We start from the raw sequence: 18930 nt of genomic DNA on the forward strand, positions 1-18930 counted from the left end.
TTTAATTAAAAAACATCAATTATTTATTTTTTAAAAATTGTGATTTTGAGTTATCTTATATCCTCAAGGGTTTTCTTAGGATTTTTTCCTTTTTATTGGAATTTTTATTTAATTTCTATTTTTTTGTACATCAACCATATCATATCTTATTAGGGTTTGGATATATATGCTTGTTTGTTTTTACTTATTCTTACTTGATTTGAGTTTGAGTATGTGAATAATGGCATATATATTTGATCCTACTCACCCACCCTTAGATTATTCATCACGATGGGTCCTTATAGGTCTTTTATCTAGTTGTTTTGTATACATCTATTTCTAATTTTGACGTGTGTTCCTATCTTTTGTGGCTTTGAATCATTTTATCCTCAATTTACTCATATACTTTGTATGTTATAGGTAAGATATATTTGTATAAATGTTTTAATCTATCATGTACTAGCCTCTATTTGACCCACTACAAGACAACATTAATTTTGATTTTCATTGTTCTTAATACAATGTAAAATTAAAGTATAGTTATATAATGTATTTCCTCCTCATATTTGAGTCTACATCTCATTCCAATGTGATATTTAAATTGAAAAAAAATAGTGGGAATATTGCTAGCATAATAATTCTCTAATTATCTAAACAATAACAATTAAAGAAAAGAGAATGTAGCATCTAATGAATACAATACAAGGAGACACCACAGAAGACTGGTATCTTAATAAAGGATCAAAAATTGAAAAGTCATATAGATGAATCCACTCCAAATTTAGAAGCATTACAATATACTTATTACAATATACTTAGACAAACTCCTTGAACTCAAAGAAGAATATGAAGGTTGATAAAAAAATAAAAAATAAAATTATATAAAAATGAAAGTTCACACCCAAGACACTACATTAGAGACTACATAAAATATAAACATGTTCAATCTTCAATAAAGAGAGTATTTAGATGTTTATAAAAAAAAACCATCTTAAGGCTCTAAGAATAAATAAAATAGGATTTGATTCATATACATGAGGGAAATTGAGTGCAAAAGTAGTTGGCTTTACCCAACCTTTATTTTGTAAGTTGAGTTTTTATGATTGACTAAAACATTAATGCTCCACAAAATTAAAACAAAAAGTAGCTGGCTACTTGTTTGATGTTTTTTAGTTTGTTAATATATATTTTCTTTTGGTGTTTAAGGTGCAATGCAAAACATGTAAATTGTATTCATCCATGTTTTATAGATAACTCATAGTTCTTGGGAATTTTAATGAGTAAATCATAGAGTAGAACAATAAATGTAAGAGTTAAAATAATGGTTGAAAATATTACCATAGAGTGGAAATATGAAAAACCCTTGTATGGAAGTTCTCAAGGGATGGAAAGGCTTTAGAAACCCTAAAAAGCTAAGAATGACCAATGTGAGTGGATTTAAAACTTGAGGAATGCAATATAGGAAATCTAGACAATGAAATGAAAAACATAAAAGGTGAATATCATGGGTATTAATGTGGTTTTATCAATGTGGAACAATAATTAACAAATGATGTCAAGGGGAGAGAGAGAGAGAGAGAGTTTTAAAGTATAAATTGAATGTTTGAATTTTCCATAGATAGCCAATATTTATTTATCAAGTTGAAATTCACTACTAGAGGGGTCTTTTCACTACTCAAGTGTATTGATCCTTCTAAGCTATATTGGCTTGTCAAAGTGTCTCAACACGCCTAAGACTAAAAAAGTTCCCCTTTAATGGTATCCTTGGTTAGCCCTATTGATTATTGAATTCCTTTATTTAGAGGATAGAGTCTTAAAATTTCATGCCAAGAGGTGGGGTTCTAGATGGAAATGCTCACTTATAGAACAAGTAAAAACTATTCCAAAAAATAATCAAATAAACTATTAAGTGGAGATCTCTATTATCTAATTGCATGTGATCATAAATGATTTCCACTAAAAGAGTGAAGAAAGCCTTTTAAAAATGCAATAACAACTCAATTGATTGTTTTAGATCTACACTTGAGTTATATATATAATGCATATATATTTGAATAATCTTTACAAGTCCTCATATATAGTTGTTAGGTTAAAGCTTCTAGAAGAGCATCCATCTCAATCACTATATTTATTATTTACACCGAGAAAAAAAGTAAATCTTTAACAAATTAATCTAAATTTTGTTTCCAAAAAAATAATCAAATCGCTACAACCTCTCATCCACTTCTTCCCATGCCTTAATACCTCTTGTGGTAGTACTAAATTCTCATACACATATATCACAAAATGATAAATTTCCTTATACATTAAAATCCCTTAAATAGAGGGTTATATGCAACCATCTGTTACAATTGGGTGGTTTATGATATTTAATTAATCAAGTATTATTAAATTATTATACTAATTAATTATAAAATCCCAATTTATAGATGGAAATTATATGCCATAGCATATAACTTCGATAAATATTATTTTAAATTTGATAAGTATTTGTAAAATATATAACATATATTTGTAAAACAAAATAACCTTTCTATAATGTTAACCTAGGCCAATCAAATAAATACATACAAATCAACATAAATCAACTTAGATTAAAATAATAATTAGTTCAAAATTGAAAATTGAACAATAAATGCTAATTTAAGAAATTAATTATAAAGAAGAGTGTACTTAGCTCTAGAATTGATATGGATGAATAATTTTGATGCAGCGCTAAAATTTTGTACTATAGTATAAAAATGTAGATAACCTAGAGAATGCATGTTGCCTTGCATTCTACATAAGACTTAAAGTTTTTCAAGGGTCAAATCCATATATATGTCTTATGGATCACAAATTTGATCATGTTGACCGATGTGTACTTATCCTCTCTAATTCACTAGATTCTCTATTTCTTGTTGGTAATTTCAAGGACTAGTGTTATTTAAAAATATTTTAATAGTGTGGCCACCAAATCACCAGAGGAAAGTGGAGATAAAAGTTTTAAAATTATGCTAAAGATTGAAAATAATGGGAAAGTGTGAAAATTTCCTAGTAAGAATTTATGTTCCTACTAGTTCCTCAATTGAAGTGTTCCTTTAATAAGAATTCCTTGATGGCTCTAGGAAGTAGAAAGATTCTATGATGATACTTGAATTTGAATGAGTGTATTTCAATACCACTACATTGAAATAATAATGTAAAACATGAACCAACCCTTGGTGGGAAAGAAATGTGAAAGAAGAAAAAACTTAAATTTGAAATTTGAGGATTACTTTACCATGTACTTGAAGGATTGGTCGCTACGATAAGGGGACATTAATTTTGTGTGGGAAATGAATATATAGACATGGTAGGTGCAATAAATGTGAAATGTGTGGAAAAATGTGTAAGTATATATGAAATGGGATCAAATGTATTAGATTTATTAGAGGTGTGGATATGTCAATGATTGAGGAATGAGCCCAACTTTAAACAAGATTGTACCATTTTTTAATATATGACTATTTTTATTGACATTATCTCAAAATGGGCCCAAAAATAAATGAAAATTAGCATGGTATAAAAATGTCAACATTATGAGGTCCATCCTATAGTGTAATGGTTAGGTCATGGCATTGTTGTCGATGCCACCAAGGTTCAAGCCTCTATTGGGCTATTAGGTTTGTGGATTTTGTTCCCTTGCTTATCCAATGTACTCACGGGTTTGAACCTTCATGTTAATATTTTTGGCATTCATATTACCAAATGTCTTGTTCTCCAAACTCTTCTATATACCCTTGTTGGGATAGTGTGCTTGCAGACCTTGTGCCCCTATTGGGCTACCATACTCATGATTCAAGACTATTCACATTCATGATGTGCATTCATGTCAAGGATAAGGTACCCCATTTGTGGCCTCACCTAGTTTGGGCTAGGCGAAAAAAACCCTTTGTAGCACTTAGCTACAAGTCACCTATAAAAAAATATCATTACATTGTTTCCATCACATTGAGTTGCAAGTGAATCTTATAATAATTGCATAGCTCAAAGTATAAGAGAAAACACAAACATGCATAAAATTAAACATATACATAAAAATGATATATAATCCATATTAACTAATGGAACCTAAAACATTTTTTCTTTCTTCATTATCCTTAGAATGTGTTCTCTAAGGGAAAAAGAGAGAAAGGATGTGCAATTAGTAGCCTCTACCTCATGAATGAAATAGGCACAAACAAACAAAAATAAACATACTTGCTTAATTATTTAGGAAACTGAAAATTATGAAATGATAAGAATTATGGTAATGCAAGTTGTACTTCATTTCCACGTTGTCATATGGAATATTAGACATTACCACACTAAGTGGAAAATATTTGTTTGAGAATAATGACTGATCTTTACATAACTATTGGTAGCTATGTGCAAACTCAAAAAAAGAGTGTTAGGCTCAAAATATTCCTCCTTCAATTGTTTCCATCCATAAGATCCAATAATTTGGATAGGAAAAAAATAGTACATCAAATGTAAAAGTAAGCATTAAGGATGTGAGCATGTAAATCAAATCAATTTCATGAATACATTATATGATAATCAAATGATATATCTCAAATGATAAGTGTGGTAATTCCTTAGGATAGAGATAAGCATGAATGGACATAAATTTACCTCAAATATAAGAAAAAATGAATGGTGATTTTACCCTTAATGGCCAAGAAAACCCATATAAGTATACAAGATGCAACGTTAGTTGTATGTCCCCCAATGTGGAATCCAACAACATGAGCATACAATGGTTGAGGTAAAGCAATAAGTCCCTATATACAAAACAAAACCTATAGGTATGATGTAAATGATTTTATCTAGTTGAGTGACGAAGTAATAAAAACACAAATTATATGAGGGGAGGAGTAATTTCCATGATATAAAGATATGGCTAGATGTAAAGATAAATAGGGAAATGTAAAAAACTATTTTGCTTCATAATCTAGTAGGGTAACTCGAGAGTGTGATATAATAATGTACACTCATGAGAAGTGATGTATGACAACATGATGATTATATGTATAGGGTCTATATATGATAAATTTCATGACGAATATAGGAAGACTAACATAGTAAAGAGTAGGTATAGGGATACACAAAAATAGGAAGCAAACAATACAAAATGAAAACTAAAGTGGTAAGGCATGGACCATAGAATCTTGGGTAAATAAGCATTAGGATGCACAAGGTAGAAAGATATTAGGTAAATGAACAAATTAAGTGGAAGACATAAATAAAGGAAAGTATAAAGCAAAGCATGCAAAGATATGGAAATGAAGAAGATGCAAACAAGTAGGAGGAAATATGTTTTAAAAATAAGGGAGATAAAATATTCTCATTTTGGGAAGGTGAACATGAAATAAGATATAGAAGGTGAAACAAGCATATAAAACAAAACAAATAAGCATAATAAAAAAAGATAAAGAAATAACGAAAAAATAAAATGGGAAGAAGAAATCTAGGTATATAATATGCTCATGTAGCATCCAAAAACTCTAGAAGGATAATCATCATCCTTGTCCCAAAATATATTAGCATGATATTAATTATTGGTTCTTATATTTTTTCTTCACTATTTACTTCTTGATCATAATTGTATCTTATTGATAATTCTTTACAAACACATTTGTAATTGGTTTCACACTAGGTTCTTTCTCTTTTGTTTCATGTAGCCTCAACATGGGATATATTTATGTTGAATAAGATTAATCTCTTGATGCACATGATTTTCTCTAATATGATTAGTTTGTCATTAAGTGAGGGGGTTTATAAGCTCATGAGTATACAATATTTATATTTGTTCATTTATCAATAATATGTTTAAACTTTATGCTTGAATGAAATGTGCCTATATATATATATATATATATATATATATATATATATATATATATATATATATATATATAAGTATTTAGCCTTGTGTGTTGCAAGATTAGAGTATCCATTGGCTCAATTGGAGGTAAAGTAATAAGAAATTATTTCACGAGTTGTTCTAATACCATGTGTGGATGCTCATATTTAATGTAGAACATTTTCTAAATTCTTTTCATTGGAAGTATGCATGATAATTATTATTAGGCATATTCTTATTGTCCTCTTTATTCAAATGTGATAAAGTGCTTAGAGAAATATGTTGATATAAGAAAGGATTATTCAATAGAGAATGCTCACAATTGCTTAAAATGGTAAACAAATATAAAAATGTATGATGTGGCATGTTATAGAATTAAATCTTAAATATTGGAGTAAAGTATCCATGTCTTAAATTCCATCATCATCTAAAGTATAACTCATGTTAATATCTAATGCCTAAAATCATAAAATGTAATCTTTAAGTGGCTCATGTTATTCTTGGTTGCATTTGATGAGGTCAAGAGTGTATGTTTTAGGGTCCATATTATAATGAAAATATTTCATGATGCATTATTTGAATCCACAAAGGAAGTGATATTAGCATGTGGTAATCATGTAAGTGTGTGAGCACTCAAACTTGATGGGAACACCATATGGTAAGTAATTGATCCTCATGAAAATAAAGGAGGGGTGTAGCTTGGGAAGTGTTATAAATATTATAATAAAACACATTTACATCGTACAAGTTGTGAAACAAGATACCACAAATCCAATAGATATAGGATAAGTCAAATTTTCATGTTTCAAAGGAATGAGTAATATTGATTTGATAAAATATTTTTAATTAAGGCTTTGTCATAGTCATTGTCTCATTTATTTTAGATGAGTCCTTTCACTAATGAAGTGGTTCTCATATGGTGTAACATAATTCTCAACACATTGGTATGTATGTCTATGCCATGTGTTTTTTCAATAGAAGGTTTATGAGAATAAGCTCCATAATAACTCAAAGATACATCATAAGAAATCATGAGAGGATGTCCATTAAAACATGACATATTGATCAAACTGCGAAGGAAAATATATAAGATCCACTAAAGAAGGGTCAATAGAAGGCGAAGAATGAAAACCATGAGTAAAGTAATTTATGAAAGCAAATAAAAAATCATGGAAATATGTATAAATAGTATGACATTAATCAAAACATAGTTTATCGCTATCCACCAAGATATCACCAAATGCATCAAAGTACTATAATCATGTTTATAAGAAAACCATGAGGATAAAAAGGTTTTAAAATATGAATTTAAGCATATTCATCACCAATAAATGACTATTATAAGTGCATTAGAAGAATATGCATCATAACCCAAATCATCATTAAAAAAGAGTCATCAACCTCATCACAAGAAAATAAAGAACCATCACTCTATGCATCACTAAACATTTCATCAATAGACCATGATACACATGAACAAAGAAGAGATCCTAGAGTATACTGGATTACGTAGAGAGCATTGGTCTCATGTGCCAGTGAACCAGGTGTCTCATAAGTAGGTCTATCATTAGCAATAAAAAAAGTGTAATGATTATAAATATCATCACTAGGATAATAATCATAGATAGATAATCTTGAATCAACAAGCATATTGTTAGGCATGAGAGAATGTGCATCATCTTCATATGTAAGTGAAGATGGAACATGCACATATCTACATCGCGGTATATTTCTCATGAAAATGTGAATCAAGAGAGGAACATGGAAGATAATCATAAATATAAAAGAAAATATGTCATGCTTGTTAGGTACAACATCAGATGCGCTAAGACTCCTAGTTGTATCAAGTGCATATAGGGACGAAGTAGTAAAGCCACTATCATAGACCGAGATATCATCATAATGACATAACAAGTGATATTTTTAGGAAAGAGAGCAATACATCAGTGATAAGACAATGCAAATCACTTTTTGATTAAACAAATGAGAAAATAAATAATTATCATATTTAAAAGTGTAACCCTTAAGAGAAATCCATGGGTAGGTAGAGTGGACAAAAGCAATATCACACAAGCCCTACGTAAAAAGGTATATCAATGCAATAGCAATGAATATGAACAATAAACCCTAACAAAAATGATAATGAAATAAAAAAAATATAGATCTAAAGCCCTAAAAAAGTAATGAATATAAATCCTAAATAAAACCTTAGGGTGGTAGAAGATTAGATGAGCTCACTAAAAATATAAAGGAAAATAATATTTTCTTAATGTTAATCTAATCTAATTAAATAAATGAATCAATATAAATCAATTAGAAACTTGATATTTGAATAACAATGCTAATTTTAAAAAATAATTACAAAATAAGAATGCACTTGGCTCTCAAACCAATGTGGATGAATACTTTTGGTGTAGGATTGAAGTTTGCTAGTTTCTAGTCGAGAAAATAAATTATTCAAATAATGGCTTTTACCTTAGATTGTGCAAGATTGTGGTTTTTCTAGGTTGAATCTAATGATCTAGATTACTTTCATAGGGATATATTTATCTTGAGATTCATGGATCTAATCCTATTGATTGCACGCTTCTATTCTCTAATTTGTTGGATTCTCTGCCTCTTATTAGTTGTTAAAGATTGGGGGTATTTAAAAATGCCTTAAGGAGGTTGTTGGCTTGCTAGAGATCCTTTATGGTCATTCTAAAGACCAACAAATAACAAGCAAGTGTATAAATGTCCTAATTGATGATCTTGAAGTAAATAATGTCCCTTTAAGTGCACAAATTGAAGTTTTCCTCTAATAAATGTTTTGTGAATTCTCTAGGAAGTTGAATGATTTTAGGATGATTCTTGGGTCTAAATTGATGTATAATTGAATATCTTTAAGCACTAGCACAAAGAAATAATCATGAAAAAACATACTGAGTTGGTTCACAAAGAGGAAAAAAATGGGTAGAAGTTGACAAATTTTGAATTTTAAGGGCTAATTCTATGGGCATATGATTTATGCCACACCCATCCAGTTGACCTAAGATAAGAGAACAATAATTTGTTGTAGAAAATAAATGATTAGAGAGGGAAAGGTACAATAAATATAAAAACATACAAAAAAATATGTAAGAACAATAAATGTATATGAATAAATAGAGGTAAGGATACACAAAGAACATGAAATAAATTCAACTTAACAAAAGATTATATAATTTATTAATATATAATTATATTAAAATATTTTCTCAAAATAAACTTAATATTAAATTAATTAATATAATTATATGAATTTCACTATTAAGAATATTAAAAAAAATTATTAAAATTATGATTTTTTTTTTAACTTTCACAAAAATTGAATGGTTTACCTAACGTAACTCTACTTACCTATCTTGATCTCTATTTGTATTATTAAGAAACCTATCTATAATAAAAGATATCACTGAGACTTAGAATTAAATATTATATAATAAAATCGATTTATATTAATTTAAGTATTAAAGATATTAAAAATAATTTATTAAAATGATTTTTTTTTAACTTTCACAAAAATTGAATGGTTTACCTAACGTAACTCTACTTACCTATCTTGATCTCTATTCATATTATTAAGAAACCTATCTATAATAAAAGATATCACTGAGACTTAGAATTAAATATTATATAATAAAATCTCAAATATATTATTACATTGATCATGAACAATTTTTTTTTATTGAGCTATCTATCTAATGCATATATGATTGAAAAATATTTGCAAATCTAATTTCATATCTTTTTAAAGCTTACCATATATATTAATATGATTGTTTTACAAGAAAAGGAAAAAAAAGGTGCAGATAAGATGAGCAACTTAAAACAATGGGAAAAGATTGAAAAGAGTTCGTTTTCTATTCATGGAGATATACTCCACTCACACTTAACTTTATTGAGCTCTTAATTTAGAGAAGCACGCGGGGTTATTAAAAGGGCATAATTTTTAGCTCATAAAAAGAAAATATATTTCATTCCAAATTAACGTGCAACGTGCCTTTTTCTATATTATACCTAGGCCATTTTTTCTGTACGGCTTAAATATTCAATCATTTATATATAAATAAATATTATAGATGGCCCATATCACAATCTTCTCTGACACGCACTGCTAAAATATAGCTGTTATTCTTACATAAACGGACAAAATTTAATACCATATATGCAATTTTTATTTTAAGTGAATGGAACAAGCTTACCTTGTATTAATAATAGTTGGTAGTATTTAAAAGAGATTTGAAAGTGGATAATCTATTTGTTTTATTTGAAAGGGTGAGATCTATAACATCAAGCATACTCAAAGGCAAAGGAAAAAAGAAATAGCTGCGTTTTCTATGGTTTGGGTTTCTAGTTTTTCGAATGGTTCTAATGGTATGTTGGCTTATAGTTACGGTTTCTGGTTATGCTTGGACTTAACTATCTTTTGCTCTGCGTGACATATTTTAATTAAGACTTTTATTTACTCGGGTAGCATGTTTAAATTTTTTATAGAGGAATGTTTAAATTTTTTATAATTTTGAATAACGATTCATAGGACACAAAACATGTACTTGATTTTGGGTATCCATTCTGTCAAATTCACTAGAGGCACAATCTCAACCCCATCCCTTATGATGTTGGAACCTTGCACTAAGTAAGACTTGATTCCTGATTCCTATAGATTCATTAACAACCATTCAACTTTATCAATAGACCAAGAACCCATTAACAATTCAAATAATTGAAATTAACAACTTTTAGAAAAAAAATATATAATTTGTTTATATGAACATCGTCTAAATATAATAAATAACGCTAAACTATTCATATTTATAAATATAAACTAATATTTATAAAAATATATGCACTAAATTTAACTCCAATATTACAAAATTAATTCTAATTAAACAAGCAAAGAATATTTTTATCATTCGGTAGCTATTCAAATTGAAGTGAAAACATCAAATTAATCATAAAAAAAATAGAAAGCTGGCTTATCCTTAGAAATGTGTAGTACATGTCCTCTGCCAAGAAACCAAATATCAATCATTATTCAACAAATAATGTTACCAATAAAAAGACAAATGCTCTAAGACGGCCATAAAATTTAAGGCTCATGTGTCAAGGACATAATTAATATATAGTTCTTACTTCTTATATTTGACATTTTTACAAAAATCGGACGACTCAATGGAAAATAAAATAAATTCAATTAATAATTGAAATATTTTATGTAGTAAAGTAGTTGTCTAAGAGAGAGTTAATAGGTTAAAATTTGTCAATTTTTTATTGTCATATATAATATTTAATAATGTCAATTTTATAATTATGATCTTGTATGAATTAATTTTTAATTTAATGTCAAATCTTTATAATTTATAAATATTATTTTCACAATTTGAATGATATCTCATTTATTGGTTTCATCTAAAATAAGATGCAATAAGATTCTTGTTGTAGACATCACATGGTGTTGAGTTCAAATCTTCTTTTATAAATAAATAAATAATGTCTATTTAAAAAAATTTACATTAAATAAAATTTAATTTTTCAGAAGATCTTTATCAATCATTTGACTTTAGCATCTATTTAAGATTTCTGATTTGAATAAATAAAAAAGAAATAATTTAAATTTTTTTGAAAAATTTAAATTGAACATTTCAAATCTCGTGATTCATAATATTATAATGAACAATTAAAAGAAATATTATCACTATCAAATCAGAACATTTCAAAAATTGTAAAAATCTAATATGTAGAAAAAGATGTCTGACTTATACATTGAGAGCTAATCATATGTGCAATTTAGTGTCGTGCAGACAAAAAAAGAAAGAGAAAGAGAAAGCATCAAAGCATCATTCTTATAGCTTTTGATTGTTATATCTCAGTCTAATTTGGCGTGGAAAAAGAAAAGTAGCATCTGTCTTCGTCTCATTATATAAGTTGAGATTGACTGCAGATTTTAATAGATTGCCTTTAAATTTGGTGCTAAATTTATCCAAGTTTGAGTACTGTTAGAAATAGAAGACATCATCATTGCAATAGTTATTTAGTAGTCGTTAGCCCGTATAACCTGTAAAGTTAGTTTTCATAATTACTCGTCTTTCTTTTTTAATTTTGGTTAATAAAATTAATATTTTTATACTTAAAGAAAATTTAGGTGAAAAATGATTTAATTTAATTTTTAGTTTATATAAGTTTTTTTATAGAATATTATTTTTTCGCAACATAGATTTGTGGGTTCATTATGGGTTCATTAAGAATCTTTCAATTTCATTAGGAGACTAAGAGTCTATTGACTTATGTGGTTTTGCATTTTGAAAACAAATCAAATCTAATTTTATTTTTTTTAATAAATCAAATCCAATTGCTATCATTGTAGAAGGCCCGTTGTAATTAAGATAATTATTATTATTTTTGATGTGAATTAGGTGCACAAATATCTTAATACATATATGTGAAAAAAATTATAACTATCATAGGTCTTTTTGGAACATTATTATATTTATTTAAGAATTGTTTTATGTTACTTTAGAATTATTTTACATTTATTTTATTTATTTGTTATTTTATTTTTCTTTATTTTCAAAGAGTTAATTTTATATATTTAAGAGTTTTTGTTAACATGCTTATGCCAATACACGCTATCTCTTGTTGCCATGAAGTTATAAAAGACTTCAATAGCAAAAGAACTGATAAATTTTGCAACTGTTTCCTTCTTGCAAGAGAAATTCAAATACAAGCTCTTGTACCTAATATTAGCTCCTTAGAAATCCACTTATATAGAAACTACCTTCACATTAGAAGCCAATTATGGAAGACCACAAGTCACAACTTAGAATTCCATATTAGATGTCCTATTAGGATTTAAACTTGGGTCTCCACATTGAGAACTCAATGCTTAACCAATTAAGCTCAATCTCTTAAACAATTGATTAAAATATTAAAAAATTATCATTATTAATTATTTGATCATCAATAGAAACTTGATTATCTAGCTAAAAACTGATAAGAGATCAAAATTATTTTATTTAAAGTTATTTTATTTTAATTTAAAACTCTTATAACATACACATATGGACAAATAAATTTTAATTTATTTAAAACTCTTATAACATACACATATGGACAAATAAATTTTAATTTATTTAAAACTTAGTTTATTAAAAAATTGCCTTGTGTCTTAAGTTTCATGTGTTTTCATTTTACTTGTAATGCACCTCTTTCTATGTATTTTAATATCAAAGTAAATGTTTGGTGTCAATTTGTTGAGCATGCTTCTAACCAACAACAACTAGGAGACCCAATGTTGCATTACAAATATTTACCGCTTCCATGAAGGTAAAAGTATAGAATTATGTCGCACTTTTGATTAGCTAAATAATTTTAGTAATTTTAGATGCAAAAGAGTTTCACTCGAAATTATGTGGAAATTATTTAAAAACAATGTTGCAAAAAGAGTTTTAGGTGAAACCCCTTCACTCAAAACCACTAAATAGATCTAATTTAATTTTAAAACCTAAAGAAGGTTAAATTTGCATGCAATGATCTTTTTTTTTTAGTTTATCACCATCCTTATCTCACTCTACATCTTTGGTGTAGGAAAATTTGTACTCTTCTATATTTATTACATATTTTTTGGTAGTCTTTTTACATGGCCTCAAACTATTTCGATCCAACAATTCTTATTGATGTCATGGTTTGGTGCCTCTAAACAATGTTACCACAAAACAAGCATCCAAAAAAAAAAATGGTCTTCCATAAGGTAAGCTTCCTGACCTTCCATCATATGTTCTTCTTCCCATCTCTAAATTGATTATGCATGCAAATGGTTAGAACACTTCACCTCAACGAAAAGATATCTTGTTGGGAGTACTCCCCCATAAAGCATGCTTTGTGAATCACTTAACAAGCATTAGGATCCATGTGGGGTTTAGCTTGATGTTGTTCAAAACCTTACCAAATATTTATTTGTTTTCTACTTTGCTAAGGCCAACCATGTTGAGGCTATCCTCAAAAATGGCTTATGGTATGTTGATCCATCTCTATTAGGCTTTCATCATTAGAAACATGATTATTCCATCTTGAATAAAAAGATGCTCCATGTACCAATTCATTTTCAATTTCTTAATTTACTCTTATCTTGTTGGAACTCCTTAACTGTTGGAAACCAATAACACTGAGAGGGGGGGTGAATCAATGTTATACCGGAATGATATTTTTTAGCCTTATTAAAACATGCATACACCAACCGGTATACCGGTACATACATAATTGAAAGAAGTAAAGCAACCAATAAGCCAACCACATAAATGAGAACCATAACACACAGATTTATACGTGGAAAACCTCAAAGAGGAAAAACCATGGTGGGATTTGTGACCCACAATATCAATCCACTGGCCATATGAAGATATATTACAAAATATGAGGGGTCTGCACTTGCAGGAAGGCTTACAACCTAGAGCACATTGCTCAATCACAAAAGGAGCCTCACTGACTACATAAAATTCTAGACTACAATCCGGATAAGTGTGAACTGCTAAGATAGTGTCTTCTATGCCAGTATACAGTTCAGGTTTAATCTCTGTTTGTTCCAGTTTGAAACCCTAAACCCTTTACCAGAATAACCCTTACATTAATTTCCTCACATACATGATCTCTCTGATATATTTCACATCATATTACATTCACATATCCATAATCTCCTATCATATGTCTCTTTTGTCTCTATATAAAAAATGATCTATCAAACTGTCCTATGTACCCTATACAAATTTGCATGCCTTATGTCGGCTTACAAAGATATTTACAATATCAAATTACATGTTGGCCAGATAACATAAATGCATAAACGTTAAATCAATTGTCGATGCCAGTTTCAGGATATGTCGGCCTCCAATACCGATAACCTTTACTAAACCAGACCCCTTTCTCGGTGAATCGCTCGAAGAAATGATCTCCTAACTGATTGCAGGTTCCAATTGAATTTGTCGTGAGAGATCTATACCAGTCGTGTGCCTTCCCTTTGAAGGATGCTACGAGTAACCTCATAGCTACATTTTGCTGAGTGACGTTGTGCACAGTGCACACGTCTGCTACATCTTGTAAATGATCCTTGAGAGTCTCAAAATCCTATCTGGTAAACTTTGGCAGTTCTTTTAGCATGTTAGGGGACTACAGCTATCCCATGTGACAAAATTTCTAGGAGTTGGGGTTGCCATTGGAATGTGAGCTGCGTGAATGGGGGACTGCACTTTGGCTCCAGATATTGCTTGGACTGCAACTAGGGGTGGTATCAATAAGCTTGGGTTAGACGCAGTTTGGCTTCTAGTTATAGGCCTATGGCTCATACACCCTTCTAATTAGGTAAAGATTGCAAGAATTGGTCCCCTCAAGCGTGATAGAAAAAGAAATTGTTGAATTATAAAAATACTCTTATAGGAAATAGCCTTATGGGAAACTTAGTGATGGGGACCTACGCATTTCTCACTGAGTGACCTTTGGGGTTTTAGAAGTCGACTCTTCATGCATAGGGGGGGAGTAAAGGGATAGAAGGAAACTTGAAATAAAACTATTCTATAGCAATGCGTTGAGATATGACTTAAGTTATAAGCATAGATAACTTCATACATATGCAGCTCTGAAGCCCATTCAACAATCTACATGCCCAGTAAAATCAAGATTCAAATACAAGCAATTACCCATTAACATAAAAACACATATGCCATTCATTCGTTAGATAACCAATATAGAAAACATAGTTTAATCCACAAAGTCTTACATCATATATCTCAGAAGTTAAGCAAAATTACATAAAGGCACAGGAAAAACTATTGTAGAATGAAAAGTTGTATTCATAAAAGCCAAAGGCATAACCTGATTACCACAGTTTTCCAGAAATACAAAGATAAATTCAAGGCCGAAAATTCCCTAGCAAAAGTATGTATTCTCTAAAAGTTCTGAACCTCTACAAAAGAAAAAAGCATCCTATATATAAACTCGAGCTAACTGCTCAACAAAGAAAACAGAGAGATCGCCCAAACTAATAGCATCGCTAGCATCCATCAGTACATGTGAAACAAACTCTCAACTGTTTGAACCAAAAAGATTCGGCCTTCATCACAGCTGCACTCGAATCTTCTAACCGCGGATGGAAAAAGAGGAATCCGCAACCACTATGTTGAAACTACAAACTTTTAGTGCCTCAAAATCCACTACCTCTGCAATGACAGAAAAAGAATGCTCAGAGGTTACCTCAATCGCAACGTGATAGCATGAGGGAGCATCTTGAAGGTGAGATAAAAATCATTTAAACTCCTCATGAAGAACTGCCACGTGGAGAGAATGAAAATCTTTTGAACACGAGCTCATGGGTGTGGGCCTACTTAAAATAGCAAAGACATATACGGCTACGTGTCAACACTACTCGGCTTCCTGGTAAAGGCAAAAGGGAGCCTGGATAACATGAGCCATACCGCCACATGGAAGACACAAGGAGACAAAAAGAAACCTTGGTTGAAAAAGATTTCGGTCGGGGGGAAAAAATAAGCTAACTCCTCGAAGGGGGCAGGGTAGACTTAAAGTCTACATACACAAAATAATATTTGGGCTAGGCTTAACAAATTATTTAATTTCTTGGATCGTGTTATGATTGATGCTTGTCATTTTTTCCCTCTTCCAACTATTTTTTACTTTCAATTGAGCTTTTATTGGAGGTCACTTTGTTCAACCAGTCCCATCAAGTTCAAAATTCAATGGCAAGTGGGTAATGCCTAAGGGCGGCAAGTCTATAAAAAAATGATACTTCTCTAACTCATCAACCAATGTTGACCCATATTAGATGAGTGTGGAACTTAGAAGCTAGGCCTTTTGAAAAAAATGATTGGATCACTTGGTGGAATAGAGCCATCAAATATACTTCTCATTCTCTTTGTATCTATGGGTACTAGTTGACCATATTTTAATGTCATGCATATGAGGTCATGACCTCAAAGCTATGCTATGCTATAGTAGTTCTCAATGTTGAACCTTATAATGCTTATTATTACCTTCCATAGAATCATTATCATGTAAAATATTTTTACAAATTCACTTATGTTTAACATGCTCAATCTTATGACATTTTGTTAAATATATTCATTGTTACTACATATGTTTACATATTATGATGACATATTAATGATAATTGCACTTTATCAATACTTATTATGACATTATCTTACAATTAGTTGCTTACATGTTTCTTGTCTAGCGATGTTTCTATTATCATTTGATTATTGTCCCTAGCATTGGGGACAACATTAGGGGAACCTATTCCCCCCCTTAGAAATGTTTTTCATGATCTATATTACATCTATATATGCTTAATTATAGCATGTTTTGTTTACCCTCATTGGGAGAACATTTAAAGTCACCTTGCTTCCTTTTTAACATATTCTTTCATGGTCACATCTTACCATATTTCTCAAATAATGATATATTTGATTATTCCTACATGCTCATTTTAATTTCACAAAATTATATATATTTTTCCCTTCCCTTATTTCCTTGAATCCCTTGTATACAACTCATTATTGGGGAATTATAATTCCACTAACATGGTCCTTTGATGAGTATGGTTGTAATGACTACCTCATAATCCTTCCATTTTTAGATGAAATCACATTACTTTTTTAATTTTTAGACAAAATCCCATTTTCATACTAGGTGAACTCTCTTATCCCTTTTTACTTCTTACCTTTAATTCTTCAAATTTCAAGAAATTTGTATTTAAGTAGAGTGCTTGACAAATGCTACTTGTTGATTTTTTTGTTTTGTTTTGCAAGTTTCAATATATAAGCCACTCATTATGGAACATGTAAAATTTGATATCCTTGTCCACATCCATTTTTGAGTGTGAGAATATTTATTTTCAAGATGGATACTTGTTTTAAAATGGCATGCATGATCCTCATAATAGTTCATATGCAATTTCAATTTTGGGTGAAATGTAATGGTGAACATTGTACCCTACATCGTTCCCACTCATTTTGGGTCCATTTTGATTAGATCATCCCAATGCAATGACTAGTTTACAGGTGGCTTATTATTTGTGAAAATTGGCAAATAACTTGATCCCTACCTAATTCCATTTGCATACATGATCCTCATGAAAAAAATTACTTATTTGATTAATCTATATTCATTATCTATAGTCAAATCCCTAGACATGGAAATGAACCAATTCATTTTTGCAAGTGCAAAATGTTGGCATTATAACAGACAAGGAGAGATTGTTGGCATTTCAATAAGGATATTGAGAAGGTTGTTGATGATTATGGATATAATTGATTAAGGATGTTTACTGTCTTAATATTATTATTTTGTCATTGATGTCAAGAAATTGATTTTCTAATTCAGTATGATGTTGCCATATCTTAATAAGTATGATTTGATGAGTATAAAGATGTCGGTAAAAGACACAGAAAGAATGTGACGAATAAGGGGAGGAATAAGTTATTCAATGGGCAACTATTACCGAGTTAGACAATGATGAGATCATGATGTTTAGAATGTTTTGATATCATACATATGTTATTGATTGTAAGGTTAATACTATACTATGTTACCGAGCAAAGAACCTAGTTGGTAAACCCTAAGGAACCTAGTTGGTAAACCCTAAGGTTATCGCTATCGGTTAATGAAGGCGGTATGTCTACTGAATGAAGTTTAGTATTTATCGAGTTGCAACCGAGTAGTAACAGAATACATTGAATGAATAAAAGCATTATTTAATGAAGGAAGATGATGAGCTGGCTATGATTAAATGATTGGTATGTCGTGAATGAAGTTTGTTAAAAAATCTATGGCAAAGGAAAATCGGCAGGAAGATCTACAATGCAGATTCAACCGCATACCCTAGCACAAGTTCCAAGAAATGTATGCAAGTTCCAAGATGGGGTAAAACGTTTTCAGATCGAAGGATACATTGAACCTGGTCAAAGTTTGAAGATCTGATGGCTATGATTGATCATGGGAAATGTGATCAAGGAGATTAAGTGGTTAGCTATTGTTTATAAATAAGGAACTATTGATAAACA

Source organism: Cryptomeria japonica, chromosome 10 (assembly GCF_030272615.1).
Source record: "Cryptomeria japonica chromosome 10, Sugi_1.0, whole genome shotgun sequence".
NCBI classification, from domain to species: domain Eukaryota; kingdom Viridiplantae; phylum Streptophyta; class Pinopsida; order Cupressales; family Cupressaceae; genus Cryptomeria; species Cryptomeria japonica.